The sequence below is a fragment of the Boleophthalmus pectinirostris genome, unplaced genomic scaffold, assembly GCF_026225935.1.
Source record: "Boleophthalmus pectinirostris isolate CB_2022bp ecotype Guang Dong unplaced genomic scaffold, ASM2622593v1 HiC_scaffold_2, whole genome shotgun sequence".
NCBI lineage: Eukaryota > Metazoa > Chordata > Actinopteri > Gobiiformes > Gobiidae > Boleophthalmus > Boleophthalmus pectinirostris.
In genome coordinates this window covers 38,672,846-38,693,783 of record NW_026571152.1, presented here as the reverse complement: position 1 = coordinate 38,693,783, position 20,938 = coordinate 38,672,846, and the positions used below count along the sequence as shown (strand labels likewise).

At 40.0% G+C, this 20,938-nt stretch overlaps 1 long non-coding RNA gene across 1 annotated transcript in view; it reads left to right on the top strand.

Moving 5' to 3' along the window:
- LOC129409561 (uncharacterized) overlaps positions 1 to 20,938 on the top strand; it is a 516,267-nt gene that overhangs the window by 101,848 nt on the left and 393,481 nt on the right. The window contains exon 2 of the long non-coding RNA XR_008632450.1: positions 12,275 to 12,327. This is a non-coding gene — a long non-coding RNA (uncharacterized LOC129409561). The remainder of the gene's footprint in view (positions 1 to 12,274; positions 12,328 to 20,938) is intronic.

The following is a 20,938-nucleotide window of genomic DNA, read 5'->3' as shown; positions in this document are numbered from 1 at the left end:
GACATAGTGCGGCTAGATAAACATCAGCCAACAGAAAACGAGGCTCCCTCACTTTCTATTGGCTGTTAGGTTGTCAATCAAATTCCCTTCGTTTCTAGTGTAACTGACTCGTTGTGACGGCGTGTGTTGATTACGTGGTTTATGCAGCGGTTCTTAGAGACTTTTTCAAACCGGCGCTTCCTCGAAATTCACACAAAGTTTGTTGCCACGGCGGACGAGAATCCACGACCATTTCGGCGCAAAAGAAAGTCCGTTTTTGAGGTCGCTGAAAGAAGAAGAAGAGAAGGGGAAAAGGAGCGAAGACCAAATGAGGGGATTCTTGGAGATTCCTTCCAGCGATGGCGCGACTGAAGCAGACGAAGGGTCTAAAAACTGACTCGATTGTTAAAATATTTCTAGACAGGAAACTTCAACAGTAATTCTGAACACGCACTGGATGTAAACAAGCATGATTTTTAGAGTAAAGAGGCGGGAGGAGGTGTTTCTACTGAGGCTGTGGAGGAGGAAGGTGGTGTCACACATGCACAACATCTGATAAAGGACTGTCGCTGTATTTCACTTCTCTAAAAATCCTCTATACAACCTTTAAGCAAAGAGACTTGTAATTCCATATATTGTGATGGTCCACGATGTTATTGGGAGAACTTTGACGATACGATATCACGATGTTTCGGTTACAGTCGTCCCTCACTATAATGCGGTTCACTTTTCGGGGCCTCACTGCTTTGCGGATTTTTTTGCGAGTCCGTCTTGACAGTGAGTCCTGGTTCAGTCCTGGTTTAGTCCTCCTCGTTCAGTCCTGGTATAATAAGTCCTGGTTTAGTCCTGGTTTAGTCCTGGTTTAGTCCTGCTTTAGTCAGTGGCGTGTGCTGCGCAGAAGTCCGGCATCTTGATCAGTGTTTCTTCTGCTCAGTAAATAAAGCCCGCGAAGTAATGACGTGTTTTTGACAGTCGAGTCGCGTCTGTTCGTATTCGTACTGAAGAAAGTGTAACTGTTTCATTTTATTTCATGATTGTAATTCTTGAAGTCGTAACTTTTCAATTCATATTCCGATGGACGCTTCAGTTATGATGCTTTTAACTGGTCTATGATTTATCACGGGAACGGGCGAATAACGGGTGGAATGTTAACAGGTCCGAGCGGGTGCGGGTTTAACTTTGATATAATAATTGTAAAATATAAAGCTGACTGCTTGGCGGATTTCGTCTAATTTGCAGGATTTGTGAGTTAAATGAAACAAATCACAACTTCAGGTCTGTTTATGATGAAGAAACAACATTATAACCGACCAGAAAGTAGTGTAATATGGGCTCTTTAAGCTCAAATTCACCTTTTTTACAGAAATGTCAACACAAAATACAAGATCATTTGCGTTTGACATTACTTCTAGTCCTTGTACTTGTTCTGGGCTTTCATGTTTCATATTTATTCATTGTGTGAGGCCTAAACGTTCAGTAGTTCACCTCGTTTCTTTGCTGCGGTCCGGTTCTGATTGGGGGATAAACGAGTGCGGCGGGCTGCAGGTCGGACACAGGTTTCTCTTGCGTCAGCTGACAGGTTGTGTACTGGAATCTGCTTAACTAAAAGGCAAACTCTCCCTCTAATGTGGCCACAGCTCTAACCTACGACACCACATCTGGACAATCTGCGTTTTCCACTAAAGTTCCCAGCCCCCGTTTGACAAGATGAATAATGGAACAGACTAGAAATATCATGCACAATTATAGAAGAAGAGCGCAACAAACTGTGAGATACGAGAAGACACGTCACGTTTTTATTTTTGCCCCTACAGTTCTCATGATTGTAATTTTTTAATCCGTGTATCATTCGTTCATTCGTTTTTTAATATAAAACCAAAAATAAGAAAACGAAAAAACAACAGTTTTCTTCGTTATTTGTCTCCAAAACCAAAATGAAAAAACGGATAATTATTCGTTTTTTCAGTTTTCGATTTTGTGTTTAAATGAAGAATGGAAAAAACGGATAACTGCGATGCCGAACTTTTGCACCGCATACAGACTGAACCAGGACTGATCCAGGTACGAGACCAGAGCGGGATCAGAGCGGAACTGAGACCGAGACCAGTGGTCCGAGCGGTTCCGTGTCATCGTCTCTGTGCTGGTTCCGTGCGGGGAAAGTGAGAATGCGCTGTGGACTACAGGTCCGGACGGGCTGCTCCAGAACCGCGGCTGGTTCCGAGGTGGTGCAAAGCATCCAACTGACGCTTTCACACCAACGAAAACGAACCGAACTAAGAGCTTTTGGTTCAAATGGACCAGGTCCGGGATCAGACTGGGACCAGAGCGGGCCTGAGACAGAGACGAGACCGAGACAAGACCGAGACCAGACCGGAGGCTCAGAGCCCACGGCAGGACCGGAGCTCGAAGCTGAGGCTTGGACCCCGCGGACGCTCAGAGTCAAAGCTTGGAGTCCGCCCCAGTCCTGCTCTGGTCCTGCTCTGGTCCCGCTCTGGTCCTGGTCTGGTCTCGGACCTGGATCAGTCCTGGTTCAGTCCGTACCCGGTGCAAAAGTTCGGCATCGCAGTCACGGAAGTCACGTAAACGGGAAACGGCCGTTATCCGTTTTTTCCATTCTTCATTTAAACACAAAATCGAAAACTGAAAAAACGAATAATTATCCGTTTTTTCATTTTGGTTTTGGAGACAAATAACGAAGAAAACTGTTGTTTTTTCGTTTTCTTATTTTTGGTTTTATATTGAAAAACGAATGAACGAATGATACACGGATTTTTTTTTGTCTTTTGTTTCAATTATTGTGACCTGAATAATGACATTTATCTATGAACCGAATTATCTTTTCATCCCTATAGTCGCACAGAGATAATAAAAACGGCAGAATGTTCATTTTAACAGTGTTATCTGTGATCTGTGGCTCTGTTTTAATAATACCATGTGGGTTTAAACTAGTGCTGTATAAACTGATACTGATACAGACCATTTAAAAACTATTCAGGTTTGATTTTGTTCTGTTCTTTTTGGTCTGTACTGAAATGATGATGTAGTTTTAATTAGTGCAATGAATCAAATGAATTCAGTTTATTCATGTTTAATAACTGTTGGGTGTGCAAAAACATTGAAATATCCCAATATCGTAATATTTAATGTGATGATACAGTATCGATATCCAAATCTCTCTGTACAATATTTTTACGATCTACATCTCATGGTACGATATTTACTGCGATATTTTGTGGAGGCTGTGAACAAAACTGTTAATATTCTACGTTTTCCTCTTAAAATGCCTTGACAAGACTTAATCCAAAGACTTAAAAGTGTTAGAACTGTTATTTCTTCTTGTAGTCTGCACTGAAATGGAGCAAAGGATCATGGTCTCTGTAGTTCCCTCTGTCTTAATTAAATTAAATAACTCTTCATTTAAGCAAATTCGATATATTGTGATGGTCCACGATATTATTGTGAGAACTTTGACGATACGATATCACGATATTTCGGTTATTGTTACATCACTAGTCACCAAGAGTATTTTTAGGTATATTTTACTGAATTATTTTGTTACAGCGCTACACTTCTGTTGCTTGTTTAGAGGAAGGAAACTCGTTTATGCGACACATTTGACATTTTCACTGTTTTGATGATTAAAATGTTTGTGTTTCATATGAACTTTGCACAAGAAGTGGTTTAACAAAGACTTTTAGTATCACAGCCACGATTTAGCCATTATTTTCACTGAACCGTATCAAATCAATTTGAAATATATCGTATCGAAACAAAAGCTCACTGTATTGAGAAACGTATCGTATTGTGGTCTATGTATCTAGGTGTGGATTGTATCAGCAACTTGTTAATGATATCCAGCAAAACTGCGAATTGAAAAATCTATGTTTATGATGAAATAAGTTTTCTGCCGACTTTCTTCAAATAATGGTTAGTGCAGATAAACAATTGTCACGGTAAAAAATCTCATACTAATTGAAACTATAAAAATAAGTTTACATCTCTACAAATGTGACTGAAGGCAGTTTACAGTTTCTGAAATAAAAGGAAATGGAGCTTCCGCTGTTTGAAAACCTAAGATTCCAGTGGTCGTCATCCAGTGTGTGAAAAAAATATTGAGTTTTTTTTTTTTTTTTGCCTTATCTCCCAGCCCTAGTGTTAGTGTTCATTCTAATCTGACACCTCACTCACCGTATGTGTTAATATATGTGTATTGAAGCTTCCTTTTCCAGTGCAGCGTCCCTCCCCCCATAGGACGGCTCATATGGAGCAGACTGAGCCTAAAATAGTTGAGTCTGTGATTGTGAAGCTCTGCAGCACGAGGAGCATTTGATCGTGTGACAGTCGCTTATATCCACAATGGGCAGAAATAACAAATACAGTACAGGCTCAAATACAGCTCAAATACAGGGACAGCTCAAATACAGACTCAAATACAGCTCAAATACAGCTCAAATACAGCTCAAATACAGCTCAAATCTCAAATACAGCTCAAATACAGCTCAAATACAGACTCAAATTACCTCAAATACAGACTCAAATACAGCTCAAATACAGCTCAAATACAGCTCAAATACAGCTCAAATACAGACTCAAATACAGCTCAAATACAGCTCAAATACAGCTCAAATACAGCTCAAATACAGCTCAAATACAGCTCAAATACAGCTCAAATACAGACTCAAATACAGCTCAAATACAGACTCAAATATTACCTCAAATACAGCTCAAATACAGCTCAAATCTCAAATACAGCTCAAATACAGGCTCAAATACAGCTCAAATACAGACTCAAATACTCAAATACAGCTCAAATACAGACTCAAATACAGCTCAAATACAGCTCAAATACAGCTCAAATACAGCTCAAATACAGCTCAAATACAGGCTCAAATACAGACTCAAATACAGGCTCAAATACAGCTCAAATACAGCTCAAATACAGCTCAAATACACTCAAATACAGACTCAAATACAGACTCAAAATACTCAAATACAGCTCAAATACAGCTCAAATACCTCAAATACAGCTCAAATACAGCAAATACAGACTATATACCTCAAATACAGACTCAAATATTACCAAATACACTCAAATACAGCTCAAATACAGCTCAAATACAGACTCAAATATCAAATACACTCAAATACAGACTCAAATACAGCTCAAATATCAAATACCTCAAATACAGTACAGCTCAAATACAGACTCAAATACAGCTCAAATACAGGCTCAAATACAGCTCAAATACAGCTCAAATACAGCTCAAATACTCAAATACCTCAAATACAGCTCAAATACAGCTCAAATACAGCTCAAATACAGACTCAAAATATTACCTCAAATACAGCTCAAATACAGACTCAAATACAGCTCAAATACAGGCTCAAATACAGACTCAAATATTACCTCAAATACAGCTCAAATACAGACTCAAATACAGACTCAAATATTACCTCAAATACAGGCTCAAATACAGACTCAAATACTCAAATACTCAAATATTACCTCAAATACAGACTCAAATATTACCTCAAATACAGACTCAAATCAAATACCTCAAAATACAGACTCAAATATCAAATACAGCTCAAATACAGCTCAAATACTCAAATATTACTCAAATACAGCTCAAATACAGCTCAAATACAGACTCAAATATCAAATACCTCAAATACAGCTCAAATACAGCTCAAATACAGACTCAAATATTACCTCAAATACAGCTCAAATACAGACTCAAATACAGACTCAAATACCTCAAATACAGCTCAAATACAGACTCAAATACAGACTCAAATTACAGCTCAAATACAGACTCAAATACAGACTCAAATACCGGCTCAAATACAGCTCTCAAATACAGACTCAAATACACTCAAATACAGCTCAAATACAGACTCAAATACAGGCTCAAATACAGCTCAAATACAGACTCAAATACAGCTCAAATGCTCAAATACAGCTCAAATACAGGCTCAAATACAGCTCAAATACAGCTCAAATACAGCTCAAATACAGGCTCAAATACAGCTCAAATACAGACTCAAATACAGCTCAAATACAGACTCAAATATTACCTCAAATACAGACTCAAATACAGCTCAAATACAGACTCAAAATACAGACTCAAATACAGCTCAAATACAGCTCAAATACAGTTCAAATACAGGCTCAAATACAGGCTCAAATACAGCTCAAATACAGCTCAAATACAGCTCAAATACAGCTCAAATATTACCTCAAATACAGCTCAAATACAGGCTCAAATACAGCTCAAATATTACCTCAAATACAGCTCAAATACAGGCTCAAATACAGACTCAAATACGGCTCAAATACAGGCTCAAATACAGCTCAAATATTGTCCTTTTAGGTTTAAACCAACTGGATTTCAGCATCGAAACTGACAACCCAAATGAGTGAGTCATGTGAGGCTTATTCTGCTTCTGCAACAAATTACAACTTGGCCAGTGTTTTTGTAATTTAAGAATAAATCAACTTTACAACTGTTACTATTACAAGCTATATTTGATTTGAGGATGTCAACATCGTATCTGGGGACACAGCTCGGTCATGCTTATGGAATTTGAAATAAAAATGTTACATACAATTCCTTTGAGACACAATTTTGATTCTTTATATGTGTTTCATATGAAAGATTGACAATAAACATTGTCAGCTTGAACTATAAAAGACCAGAGTGTGGATACAGTAATATATATTAGGGCTGTCGCGGTTAGGGAATTTCTCCCCCAGTGCGGTGTAGCAGCTCAACAGTATGTGGTAATACTCCACCCCCCCATCCCCCGGAGTTATAATATTTCCAGCAGCTCTGAAAACTTTCTCAGATGATGCACTTGTTGCACAGATGCACATGTACCTTGGTTGTTGTGTGGATATAACGTTTGTAGCGTGGGAGAAGTAACATTTGGCTTTGGAACAAGTGCCGCTGCATCTCTCCAGCTCTCACTGTGGCAGCTCGGGTCAGACTCCTGCACCAGGTCGAGTCAGACGACCACACTTACTTCCGTGCGACTCGGAGTTCTACACGCCGGTCCTTTCGCCTGCAGTCACCCGACAGTCTATGCAGGCGCACCTTAGTCTTGGGTGAGTCCTGGGTTATCACGATCATGGTAACAGGTGGAATATTAACAGGTTCTGGCGGGTGTGATCTCTAAAAATGTACCCGTGCAGGACTCTGGGTCAGGTCACATTGGTCACATGCAGTGATCGCGGTGGCCCAACATGCACCGCAGTGGGCCTCTTAGTACCACGGTGATTCATTTTTGCAGTTATCGCGACAACCCTACTGTATATTTGTGTGGACGTGTGGAGACACTTTTTTAAATATTCCATCCAGTCGTTGTATTTGCAGAGGTCGCTGGTGCTAGACTAGTGCATGTCAATGGTCATAGTTATACTGACACTAAAAACAGTCTTACCCACTCCACAAAACACCTGAAGTAAAACTATTACTACTCCAGACTGTCGATGTAAATGTCTGTGTTGATAGAATAATGTTTGAAATAAAACTAACCTTGCATCGCATGAATCGTCGCATGTTGAGGGACTATTTTCTCATATATCAGTCCGCCGCTGCCGAGCTTTCTATCAGGAAATACACCTCACTGCTGCTGCTCAGACATAAATCCTTCAAATGCAAGGTTGGTTTTACTTCTAAAATTATTCTATCAACACAGACATTTTACATGGACAGTCTTTTGTAATAATAGATTTGCTTCGGGTGTTTTGTGGAGTGGGTAAGACTGTTTTTAGTGGCAGGAGAACTATGGCCATTGACATGCACTAGTCTAGCACCAGCGACCTCTGCAAATACAAGGACTGGATGGAATTTTTTTTTTTTTAAAGTGTCTCCACACGTCTCCAACACTCTGGCTCACTAGGAAATGAGGTCCTGTGTCCAAAATTTGGGACTGTCCCTTTAACATTGTCAGAATAATCGCCATGAAGATTCAAGTTTAGTTGGTAGAGTTTGTCCACTGATCTGAATGTCGGTGATTCCAATCCTGCTGTCAACGTAAACATTATTGGTTGAGCGGTCTAATCCACTAACCCACAGGTTGGCGGTGCGATTCCAGCTCCCACAGATGAATGCTGTCACTGTGTCCTTGGGCAAGAGATTTTGAGACTTGAAGATGGAAAATCGCTGTACAAAAATGTGACTATTTACCATTTCAACTGCTTAAAACTGAACTGTTCCTTCCCCACGTTAAGTCCTGATTCTGTGGTTTAATTAAATTGGTCTGTAACTTCCAAGAAAGTTATTTTTTTCTTTTCTTTCTTTGCCTCCTTTTGTGTTACTGACAAAAGGAGCTGGTTAATTGCAGTTTGTGTCCATAAAGAGCGTTTGCAGCCACAGCTCAACAAATCACATTAACAGTTGGACATTTTCTCTTTCGTTGGCTCAAATATTCGTCGTCCTTTGTCTATAAAAGTCGCTTATTAATCTCTGGACTGTTTTCTTCTTACAGGCATGCTTTTTTGTTGTAAATTTGAAAATAATGCAGAATTAGACTTGATCTCGTCTATTTTTCAATCGTAAATTTAAAGAGTATTGGTGTTATATCTCAATGGGATTATCTTAAAGGTTGTATAGAGGATTTTTTTAAGGGAAAAGAAATACATCGACAGTCCTTTTTCAAATGTTGTGCATGCGTGACACCACCTTCCTCATCCACAGCTTCCTCAGTAGAAACACCTCCTTCTGCCTCCTTACTCTAGAAATCACACTTGTTTACAGCCAGTGAGTGTTCAGAATTACTGTTGAAGTGACCTGTCTAGAAGTAATTTAGCAACCGAAGCGTCAGTTTTTAGACCCTTCGTCAGCTTCATTCGCGCCATCGCTGGAAGAGATCTCCAAGAATCACCTCAGTTTGTCTTCGCTCCTTTTCTCCTTCTCTTCTTTCAGCAACCTCAAAAATTGATTTCTTTTGCGGCGAACTGGTCGTGGATTCTCGTCCGCCATCGCAACAAACTTTGTGCAAACTGTGAGGAAGCGACAGTTTGAAAAAAAAGACTCTAAAAACCGCTGTATAAACCACGTAATCCCCAGTCAGTTACACTAGAAACGTAGGGAGTTTGATTGACAGCCTAACAGCCAATAGAAAATGAGGCAGCCTCGTTTTCTATTGGCTGATGTTTATCTGGCCTCACTACGTCCACAGTTGATAGATTTTCATTCTTTTTTTTTTTGGTCATCATAATTATAAGGCTGCTGCATCTCTGTAATGGTATTTTAAACTTTCACTGACAATTTGAAACAAAAAAAAATCCTCCATACAACCTTTAAATTTTCTTAAAGGGCCCATATTACGTTATTTCTATTGTTGTTTCCTCATTACAAACATACCCAGAGTTGTACTAGAAGTTCTTCTCTCACACAGAAAATGCTCTGCTCGACTTTGTGATGTCATGTGGTAATACAGGAAGTGCTCCACTGTGTTTATAAACTCCACAACCCTTCACTTGGATGACTTCAACACTGAAATTGGCAGTCTTTTCCTGGGTTACGTGCCGATATTCCGGAGTGCCGCTATTTAGACACCGACGTCTAATTGTCGGAGTATCGGCACTTGAGTATTTTTTAAACATTCCACTGAAAAATATTAATGTGATAGTCTGTTATACTTTGCGCTCCCATATATTCATAAGATGCTCGGGCCGGTGCAAAGTTCTTGATCAGAGAATACATTGGCCACATAGGATCAGACAGTGGGAAAATGTAATGTAATGTAACTGATCGCCATGGGAAAACATTCATGCATTTTAAAAAAGAGCATAGGCCTTCGGGAAAATGTCTAATCTAAAACAGAGGCTGCGTGGGCCCTTTGTCTTCATTCATTTCTCCATGTAGGTGATCTGCGGAGAACACCTTGTAGCCTAAATTACGGGTGTCAAACTTAAATTCACAGAAGACCAAAATAAAAAACTTGGACTAAGTGATGGGACTAACTAAATATTTATTGAAAAATTTCAACCCCATATTTTCTGTTCTTTTGAGATATGTAATGTTAATGTGTTAATTCATCCAGTCTCTCTCTCTAAAACCTTCAAATCAGGCAAGAAATCTCGGGGTAATAATGGACTCAGACTTGAACTTTAACAGCCACATCAAATCAATAACATCTGCAGCCTTTTACCATCTAAAAAACATAGCAAAAATCAAAGGTTTACTGTCTAAAGCAGACTTGGAGAAACTTATCCATGCATTTGTCTCCAGTAGGTTAGATACTGTAATGTTCTGCTCACTGGTCTCTCCAAACGAGCTGTGAGACGCTGCAGAACATCCAGAACATCCAGAACATCCAGAACGCTGCAGCTCGGGTCCTGACTCGAACTAGGAAGTACGAGCACATAAGTCCTGTGCTCAGGTCTCTGCACTGGCTCCTGTGGCTCAGAGACTTTAAAGCAGCTCTGCTTGTACAAGTGTCTCCATGACCGAGCACCAAAGTCCATCTGTGACATGTTAGTGTCATATGAACCATCTCACACTCTGAGGAGCTCAGGGACCGGCCTCCTGCTGGTGCCCAGAGTCACGACTAAACAAGGGGAGTCAGAGTTTCAGGTTCAAGCAGCTAAAACCTGGAACAGTCTGAACATGTGAGACAGACTCTTCTGTGACGCTGTTTAAATCCAGACTCAAAACATTTCTGTTTAACTGTGCATATAACTGAAAGGTTTTCATTCCGCACTCTTCTCTCCAATTTATGTCTCTCTTTTTTTAAAATTTTAATCTTCATGATTATTTATGTTTTGATTCGTTTTTATTATGATTTTAATGTATTTCTTATTCTGTAAAGCACTTTGAATTACTTTGTGTACGAATTGTGCTATACAAATAAACTTGCCTTGCCTAATTAATATGTAATGCTAAAGTAGTAGTAAAGTAGTAGTTCTGCTTAAACAATGAATCCAGAACAAGCAGAATATAAAATAAATAAAAAACAATTTTAAATAAATAATGTCTCTATAGTCTATCTGGAGCCGGCGGGCAGCTCTAATACATATTTGATATTATATCGCGAGCCAAATTTAGCCCACAGGCCTAAGTTTGACATGTCTAGTCTAAATAAATAACCACGTTCATTGCGCCAGCTCAATGAGATGACACTCTCGCAGCCCAAAACACACTGTATATGATGAAATGACAGTGAGAGACGCACCTGAATAGACTATCGCACAACGTGATGGGTCGAAATAGCGATACTAAATAGTGTTGGAAAACCAGCTCGTCTAACTAGAGACATATTGTAATGAAGTGATGTTGGAATAGGTAGTGGACCCCCTTTTCCTGAACTAAAGGTCAAACGTACACTACTGGTAAAAAGTTTTAGAACACCCAAATTTTCCAGTTATTTATTGCAATTCAAGTCGTGCAAGTCCAATGAAGAGCTTGAAATTGTACAAAGGTAAAAACTGAACAGACAGAGGTTAAAAAAAGATACAAAAGACAAGTCCAAGCTCTGCCAAAACTACCTCAGGAAAAAAGAACAAGACGGTAAAGCTTGAAAACATGGAGCGTCCAGCAGCACAGTGTCCAGACTTAAACCCCGTCGAGCTGGTTTGGGATGAACTGGACAGAAGAGTGAAGCAACCTCCAAGTGCCACACATTTATGGAAACTTCTGCAACAGACTTGGGAAGAACTTTCTGAACAATATTTCATTTCTGCTGTAAAAAGAACGAGCCACGAGTGTGTTCAGCTGTTATACCTGCCAAAGGTGGACACTTTCATGAATCAAAAGTTTAGAATACGTTTTGGACTATAAATTGATTCCGTGTTTTTCTTTTTCAACTCGGCTTATTTGTTCTGTGCTTTCATTTCAGAGTGCAATGACAGAATGAACTGAATAATTTACAGTCAAAAGCTGGAAAAAGCGTGGGGTTCTAAAACTTTTGACCGGTAGTGTAGCTGTTCACTTGAAAACGACCACTACATGACCTCACAACGTGGAACAGAGCATTTTGAGCTTTCGAGACGTAGACAGTCTAATAATAAAGGATTAGTCAAACATTTTAATGACACAAAACACAACTCCAGGTCTGTTTTTGCGGAGGTAACAATGATTTAAAGCTTGACTAGCACACTGTAGGAACTTTAATGTTGCTTTTTATAAAATATCAAATGAAAGTCAGGTATTTACCCCAACAGATATTGAATAAGCCTACGAATCCTAAGTAAATCCTGTTAGTGTTACCTCTTTTTACATTATTTTTACACATTCAACCTTGTGTGTGTATTTCACTGGCCGCTTTTCCTTCTTGTGTTTGACAGACTGCCACATTGAGCCCAGCGCCACTGCCTCTGATCAGGACCACCTCAGAACTGTGAGTAATTACACCATGTTCCCTTCTCTGCCACCATCTTTTGATTTGTGCCCGCTCCCGTCGCCAACTCAAACTCTGAAATATGCGCCCGTAACTAAGCGAGCGCTGATGGAAAACCAATGGAAAATCAAGGGCTGAGTCTGACAGTTTTGGCAAGCAGTATGTAACGAGATTTGTGGTGTAATTTAGAAACAATTACCAAATCTGTTAATATGTTAATACGTCATGCCTGGTCACTTAAGAAGAATGTTTACCTGTCCGGCCAGAACCTCGCCAAAGGGAGAGAGACACTGGACTTAAAGGCGACGTTCAGACTGCAGCCTGAAGTGACCCAAATGATTTTTTCGCCCCTATGTGACCTGTATCTGATCTTTTAATGACAGTCTGAACGACACAGATCCGATTTTTTTTCAAATGTGACCCAGGCCACTTGGATATGTGCTCCTAAAACTGATACATATCCGATCTTTTGACATGCGACTTCAGTCTGAACGGCCCAAACGCATTCATCCCACAGACAACACAGACGTTTACACCGACAGTCTGGTGTAATAATAGATTTGCTTCGGGTGTTTTGTGGGGTGTCAGGATAACTATGACCATTGACATGCACTAGTCTAGCAACAGCGACCTCTGCAAATACAAGGACTGTAACTTCTTAGGTTCTTTTTAAAGACAATGCAGTAAAGTGTGTTTACCTTGTTGACATGTTTCGGCTGCTAGCTGCAAGCCATCTTCAGAACTGTCACGGTGTTGGTGGTGACGTGTCGTAAATCAGTTGTTGTTACTTCCTGTAGGCGTGGTCGGCCTGATGGACCTGGCAGGTGGCTCAGACTGACCACGCCTCCCGTCGCCCGGTGTCTCTGGAGGAGGGTGTCCCAGGTGTGTGAAAGGAGACACACTCCGTCATCACGGTTAATGCTGTCCGTGCCTCGTTTCCTGATTTCAATGGCCTCCTTGAGCGTTTGAACTTGTTGTTTTCCGATCCGATGACCCGAGCCCCGTCCCAATCCATAATGTGGTTGTTCCTTTTACAGTGTCTGATGTGGCGGATTTTAGGTTTTCCTGTTCTGCTTTGTCTTTTTGTGTTCTGGTGAGTCTCCCTGACGTTTCCTTTTCGCATTCCTTTTGGTGTTCCTTTTTTCGGATGTGAAATGCCCGGCCTGTTTCCCCTATGTATGATTTATTGCATGATTTGCATTGGATTTCGTAGATGGTGTTGCATTTTTGTTCTTGTGGGATTTTGTCCTTGGGATGTACGAGTTGTTGGCGGAGTTTTGTGTCTGGTTTTACTACAGTGCTTATGTTGTGTTTTTTCATGGCTCTGGATGGGTTCGGTTATACCTCTGATGTTCGGTAGTGTGACTATGTTCTTGTGGTCCTGCTGCCCTGTGTTGGATTGTTGTTTTTTTCCGGGGTTTGTTGGTTTTATTGATAACTTGTTGTCTGCCTTTGTTTATGGCCCAGCTGGGATACTGACATTGTTTGAGTGCTTGTATGATGTGTCTCTCCTCTTCCTCCCTGTCGGTCTGTGATGAGTGTGGCCCGTTCGAATAGTGTTCTTACTACTGAAAGTTTGTGTGCAGTGGGGTGTTCGGATGTCCAGAGTAAATATTGGTCAGTGTGTGTAGGTTTCCGGTATACAGTAATTTTGATGCTGCCGTCTGCGATGTGGTGGATTTTAATGTCCAGAAAAGATATGGCTCCGTCTTTCTCCTCCTCGTGTGTGAATTGAATATTACCTGTGTCGTCTTGTGTGTTGAGATGGTCCGTGAGTTTTTGTGTGTGTGTCCTTGCTGTATTTTCTCCAGGATGTCATCTACGTAGCGTTTCCAAAAGGTTAAACGGCATTGTGGTGGACTGGATGGAATATTCTAAAAAGTGTCTCCAACACTCTGGCTCACTAGGAAATGATGTCCTATGTCCAAAATTCCGGACTGTCCCTTTAACGTTGTCAGAATAAATTGCCATGAAGATTGAAGTTCAGATTTTGGCGGCATTAGCTCAGTCAGTCCACTCATCTGAAGGTTGGTGGTTCGAATCCCGCTGTCGAATTAAACATTATTGGTTGAGCTGTCTAATCCGCTGACCCACAGGTTGGCGGTGCGACTTCAGTCCGAACGGCCAGGTCGCATTCATCCCACCTACACGTCATCAACAAGCCACAAAGCGATACTCTTTGCTGCGACTCTGCACCCGCATGTTCCTTTCTACGGCTGGTACGACAGCAACTTTAAAATCTCCAGGTGTTCAATGCTCGTGTCCATGTTTAGGCGACTTACGTAAACACTGAGCACACTTTGTACATGTGATCAGTTCTGTTGGTAACATGTTCCAACTATGGCACATTTTTATGCCAGGCGAAATGGTGGCTCCTCTCAAACCAAATCAGCGCCCATAGTGTGGACTGATGAGTGAAGCAAAAGTGATGCTCCAGAGCAAATGAAATGAATGATGCTTTTAACTTCTTAGGTTCTTTTTAAAGACAATGCAGTAAAGTGTATTTACCTTGTTGACATGTTTCGGCTGCTGCCATCTTCAGAACTGTCACCGGTGTTGGTGTTGACGTGTCGTATATCAGCTGTTGTTACTTCCTGTAGGCGTGGTCAGACCTGATGGACCTGGCAGGTCGCTCAGACTGACCACGCCTCCCGTCGCCCGGCGACCTGCCAGGTCCATCAGGTCTGACCACGCCTACAGGAAGTAACAACAGCTGATATACGACACGTCACCACCAACACCAGTGACAGTTCTGAAGATGGCAGCAGCAGAAACATGTCAACAAGGTAAATACACTTTACTGCATTGTCTTTAAAAAGAACCTAAGAAGTTAAAGTATATAAGAAGACAAAATGAACATCATTGGCTTGAATGATGCTTTTGATAAGGATGATGTTTTTAAGATACTGAGAGAACGGGGAGTGAATGAGGAAACAGAATTGTTATGATGCTCTGGACATTATAAAGTCATTCTCTTTGTATGTTTGATTTTATGAACTATAACATCAAGGGACGACAGGTGGAAATGAGCACTGGCGCTATAACCTGGTACAATGCATCTCTCCTGTTAAGGTTAATGTATACTGTGCACTGTCCCGGTCTCATTAAATAAATAAACTAAACTAAAAAAAAACTAAACTTGCTGCTGCTGTGTGTGACGTCGTTCTGTTCTCCAATACTCATGCGGGACACTTGGGAAGTTTACATTTCACACTGGAGATCACATACAAGTCGCTTTTAATTGAAAATGTGAACGACCTCGCCAAAAAAATCCAAATTGAGCAATAACCCCTGCAGTCTGAACGTAGCCTTAGTCAAATTGTGCAGATTTAAGTCAAAAGTAGTGAACTTGTGAACACGTGAGGAGACAAAGGGACACACTGTGGCTCAGGCTTGTGGACAAACCTCCTTGACAAAGCCTGATTTCGTCTGATCTCGGAAGCTCAGCAGGGTTGTGTCTGGATAGTACTTGGATGGGAGACCGCTGGAAAAATCAGGTGCCTTAGGTGTTGCTGAAGTTGCTTGTCCAAGAAAGGGTGGAAGTAAAACGGCTGTAGACCAACTGGACGTCTTAAGCATGAGAAGTTTATTAACCATCAATAATATGGACCTGACGTGAAAAGCCAACACGGTGTGATTTCAAAAGTGAACATAGTGTGATCTTTGAGCGTTCAAGCCCCTGGACTCTGCTTCCAAACGAGGAGGTTTATGAATCAAGTGTGGTGAGACTATGAAGGCCAGCTGGCACCGGTGGGAATGGTACGGCAGTGGTACGCCAAGGGACAATCATGGTGTAAATATAGCTTTTGTGAGTCAATGTTAAACTGAGATTTACGTGGAAGATAAATTATTTAAATTATTTTATATTCGGGGGGGGAGCCAGTGGTAAAAAGCTGTTGTTGTGTCCTTAGGCAAGACACTTCACCCACATTGTCTAGTATGAAAGTGAAGTGTGTGTGAGTAATGGACTTTGAGCTTCTGGAAAAAAAAAACAAAAAAAAAACACTATATAAGATTAATGCATTGTTGTTATTATTATTATTGAGATTATTATTATTATTATTATTATTATTATTATTATTATTATTATTATTATTATTATTATTATTATTATTATTATTATTATTATTATTATTAATAATAATAATATAACAATAATCTATTTTTTATTGTTATTATTATTATTTTTATTATTCAGGCTGCTTTTTCCTAAACAAGAAATCCTAAATCCTCGTCGGCTCCATGCACTGTCACTGCCGCACGACTGGCTGCAGACCTGTCGATTAAAATGCGCTCGCCTTATCATTGCGCTTGACCAAAGTAGATCACTATCTGTCAATCTTTCGATTTTTGGCCCAGCGTTATCTCCGCCTCACAGATCTGACCTGTAACTTGCCCTTGTCTCCATGGGGCTGGATAAATTTAATGCCATGTTGCAGGGATCGGACAATAAACAATAATAATAAATAATGAAATGAAATGAAATTAAAAATGAAATTAAAAATAAAATAAAAACATTAAAAAAATAATAATAATAAATAAATAAATAATAAAGTGTATTGTGAAAAAAGGATAGACAATAATCATTCATGTTAATTGTGATAATTGCTATCTGCTAGATCAGGGGTGTCAAACATACGGCCCGGGGGCCAGATTCGGCTCTCCAAGACCTTTAATCTGGCCCTCGGCTGATTTTCTATGAAAATATTTTATTATTTTTATTTTTCTATTAAATTATTGGTAATTTTTTGCTGTGCTTAGCATAGCAGCGTCTCCAGCGTCTCTGTACGTGGCCCCTCCCACCAGAGCAGCACAAATGAAGACTTGTCTCTTTCCAAACACTCTTAAAGGACGATCGTTTTGACTGTTGACCGTGACACCCTCATCAACAAAATGGCCAACATGAGAAAAGTGGAGCCGAGTGCAGGATTTTACAAGAAAAATTGATTTATTCCTGTTTACATACAAGTTCATGTTAAAACATTGTGTTGAAATTTTATTTTTCTTCAAGTTTCTGGTTGTTCATAATATTATAATATTCTGTAAAAGAAAGAGTTCATCAATTAAAAAATATTTCTGCAATAGATTTGCGTTTCTCTGCACAAATATTTTAAATTATTGTTGTTTTGGGGGTTTATATGCCGTGAGTTTTCTGACACGGCCCCTTTGGGATCAAAGTAGGTTGGATACGGCCCCCGGACCAAAATAAGTTTGACCTTCTCTGCTAGATCATTGTTGTTTTCACTTATAACAAGGTACATTACTATAAAGTTGTTTAAAGATGGAACTTATTTGTAATATTAAAGTTATAATTATTCATATCCATTAAAAAACTGACTTGAACTGTCAGCAACATTAATAATTATTATGATATAATCCTTAATTGCAATTCTTTTGGCCATGATAATCGTGCTGTCCAGATTTCAATAATGTCCCAGGCAAGCTATAATATCTCCGTAAAAGCAAGCAGAAAAGTTACACAGTGCAGCTTTAAGTAACAGTACTGGAGCTGAAAAAGCAGGATCGGTGCGCCCCTAGTGGTTTCTGGAGGATCTGCATTGTTGTTTGACCTTATATTGTACTGGATTGTTATTATTAAAATGCTGAATCCCAAAAAAACTACTAAAAAAATAAAAAAAGCAGAGGTCATTCACGGGTCTGGAATAGCACGGACAATCGCGTGTTCAGGAAGCGTCGTAAATTGCTTAGCTGATTGTTTGGTACCGACTGGTGGCTGTGGTATGGGTGGGCTTCCTGTGACTCTGCTCCAAACTGTGCACTGAATCACCAGAGGAAATGTCCACTTCCCCCTCGTCCACAATCAGGCTTTATAGATACAAGCTCAGCAACCGGCGTGACCTCCGCCTCATTACAGCCGTACGTCTCTGCGCTGCATTACCGGCTTCTGTGTGGGACGCAGACGAAGCACAGACCGCCTGAAATAAATGACGTTTTCGGAGGTCGCGGTGTGACGGTAACGGCGCGTCTGTCGGGTTTAACGGTGAGCCTCTGAGTCGGTGTCAAGTGTGAGGCTTTGTGCCGTGCCAGAGGAGCTGCTCTTTTGTTTTGTCGGTTTTAATCAGGGGCCAGGGTGAATGAACTGGCGTCTAAAGGCCAAGTGGAGTCAAAGTGAAAGTGAAAGTGGAATGGAAGTACTCAGGAGAGACTGCCTTGTTTAGTCTTGATTTAGATATGGTTTAGACCTGGTTTAGATCTGGTTTATTCCTGGTTTAGTGCTGGATTAGACCTGGCTTAGACCTGCTTTAGTCCTGGTTAAGACCTGATTTTAGTTCTGGTTTAGTCCTGGGTTTAGTCTTGATTTTAGTCCTGGATTAGTCCTGGTGTAGACCTGGTTTAGTCCTGGTTTAGACCTGGTTTTATTTCTTTTTTAGTCCTGGTTTTAGTCCTGGGTTTAGACTTGATTTTAGTTTTGGATTAGACCTGGTTTAGACCTGGTTTAGTCCTGGTTTAGTCCCGTTGTAGTCCTGCTTTTAGTCCTGGGTTTAGTACTGGGTTTAGTCTTGATTTTATTTGTGAAATAGTCCTGGATTAGTCCTCGATTAGACCTGGTTTAGACCTGGTTTAGTCCTGGTTTAGTCCTGGTTTAGTCCTGGTTTAGTTCTGGTTTAGTCCTGGTTTAGTTCTGGTTTTAGTCCTGGTTTAGTTCTGGTTTTAGTCCTGGTTTAGACCTAATTTTACTCCTGGTTTAGACCTGGTTTTGTCCTGGTTTAAGTCCTGGTTTAGACCTAGTTTTAGTCCTGGTTTAGTCCTGGTTTAGTCCTGGTTTTAGTCCTGGTTTAGTCCTGGTTTAGTCCGAGTTTAGACCTAGTTTAGTCCTAGTTTAGACCTGGTTTTAGTCCTGGTTTATCCTGGTTTAGTCCTGTTTAGTCCTGTTTAGTCCTGGTTTAAGTTCCTGGTTTAAGTCCTGGTTTAGTCCGGTTTAGACCTAGTTTAGTCCTAGTTTAGACCTAGTTTAGTCCTTGGTTTAGTCCTGGATTAGTCCTCGATTAGACCTGGTTTAGTCCTGGTTTAGTTCTGGTTTTAGTCCTGGGTTAAACCTGAGTTTAGTCCTGGTTTAGTTCTGGTTTTAGTCGTGGGTTAAACCTGAGTTTAGTCCTGGTTCAGCTGCTCTTTTGTTTTGTCGGTTTTAATCAGGGGTCGAGGTGAATGAACTGGCGTCTAAAGGCCAAGTGGAATCAAAGTGAAAGTGGAATGGAAGAACTCAGGAGTCTGTGGCTGAATGTTTTGTTACTGAGGTCAGAGTCAGTTTGTTGTTGTTGTTGTTGTTGTTAAAAATAAATGTTTGTGTGTCTTTAGGCAGTTTATTATAATTACTTTATTGACTTCTTTCAGTATTTCCTAGAACAGGGGAAGGTGAATGTGTGTCTCCCTTTTAGAGAAGGTAAAGACGCCCAAGACCGCACTTGGTCTAAACCAGGACATGGTTTAGTCCTGGTTAAACCTACTTTTAGTCCTGATTTTAGTCCTGATTTCAGTCTCGGTTTTTGTCTTGGTTAAAACCTGATTTTAGTCCTGGTTTATTTTAGAAGTCCTGGTTTTATTTAGTCCTGGTTTTAATCCTTTCCTGGTTTTTAAGTCCTGGTTTTAGTCCTGGTTTTATTTTAGTCCTGGTTTTAGTCCTAGTCCTGGATTTTAAGTCCTGGTTTTAGTCCTGGTTTTAGTCCTAGGATTTTAGTTGGTTTAGTCCTGGATTTTATTTTAGTCCTGTTTAGTTTTAGTCCTGGGTTTAGTCTTGGTTTATTTTAGTCCTGGTTTACCTGGTTTAACCTGGTTTCCTTTGTCCTGGTTTAGTCCTGGTTTAGTCTTGGTTTTATATTATTATATATATTGAATATTGATATCTGTTACCCACCTCACTGTCATTGTTGATAATTATTGTGAGAAATCATGAACGTGATCGTGTCTTCACATAGATGATTATCAATAATCATTCGATTATCAATAATCATTAGTGTATTGTATATGTCTAACTAAAGGCAAACTGAACACATGTGTTAATTTGAGAAGAGGGTGTCAAACCGGTCGCCCTTATGACCCAGTATCCATGAAGTCTTTTAATACACGCTGATACTGAACAGTACATTTCAGTTCAGTCACAAATATTAATCAATTGCCAACAGAAATCTTCACTATTACACACAAAAAACTTAGTTTTCTTTTTCATACACACACATTGCACTGGATTTTATGTGTTTTTTAAATGCTGTATTTCTACTTGATTCTTTTATATCTTTGTCAAGACGGTGATGCTTCGCTCCTTAACCTTGGTTCTGAATCTGTGGTTTTTAAACATGTAGGTTCCTTTTAAATTGCAGTGGCTTGTTTTTGAGTATTTACAGGTGACATTCTACACTTTGCTTTATACGTGACTTTGAGGAGACTTAAGTCTGTTTCAACACTTTAATTTGAACAAATGATTAAATCAGAACTACTTCTGGATCAAGATTGTTATATATAAACACTTAGTTCTCAAAATCTAATTAATTCTATAGATTTTCTTTAGAGATTACCTTAGAGTAGATTGATTTATTGCTCTTGTACTCTAGCTTTAGTCCACTCACTCTATGCGGTATTGAACTGGGAGTAACAC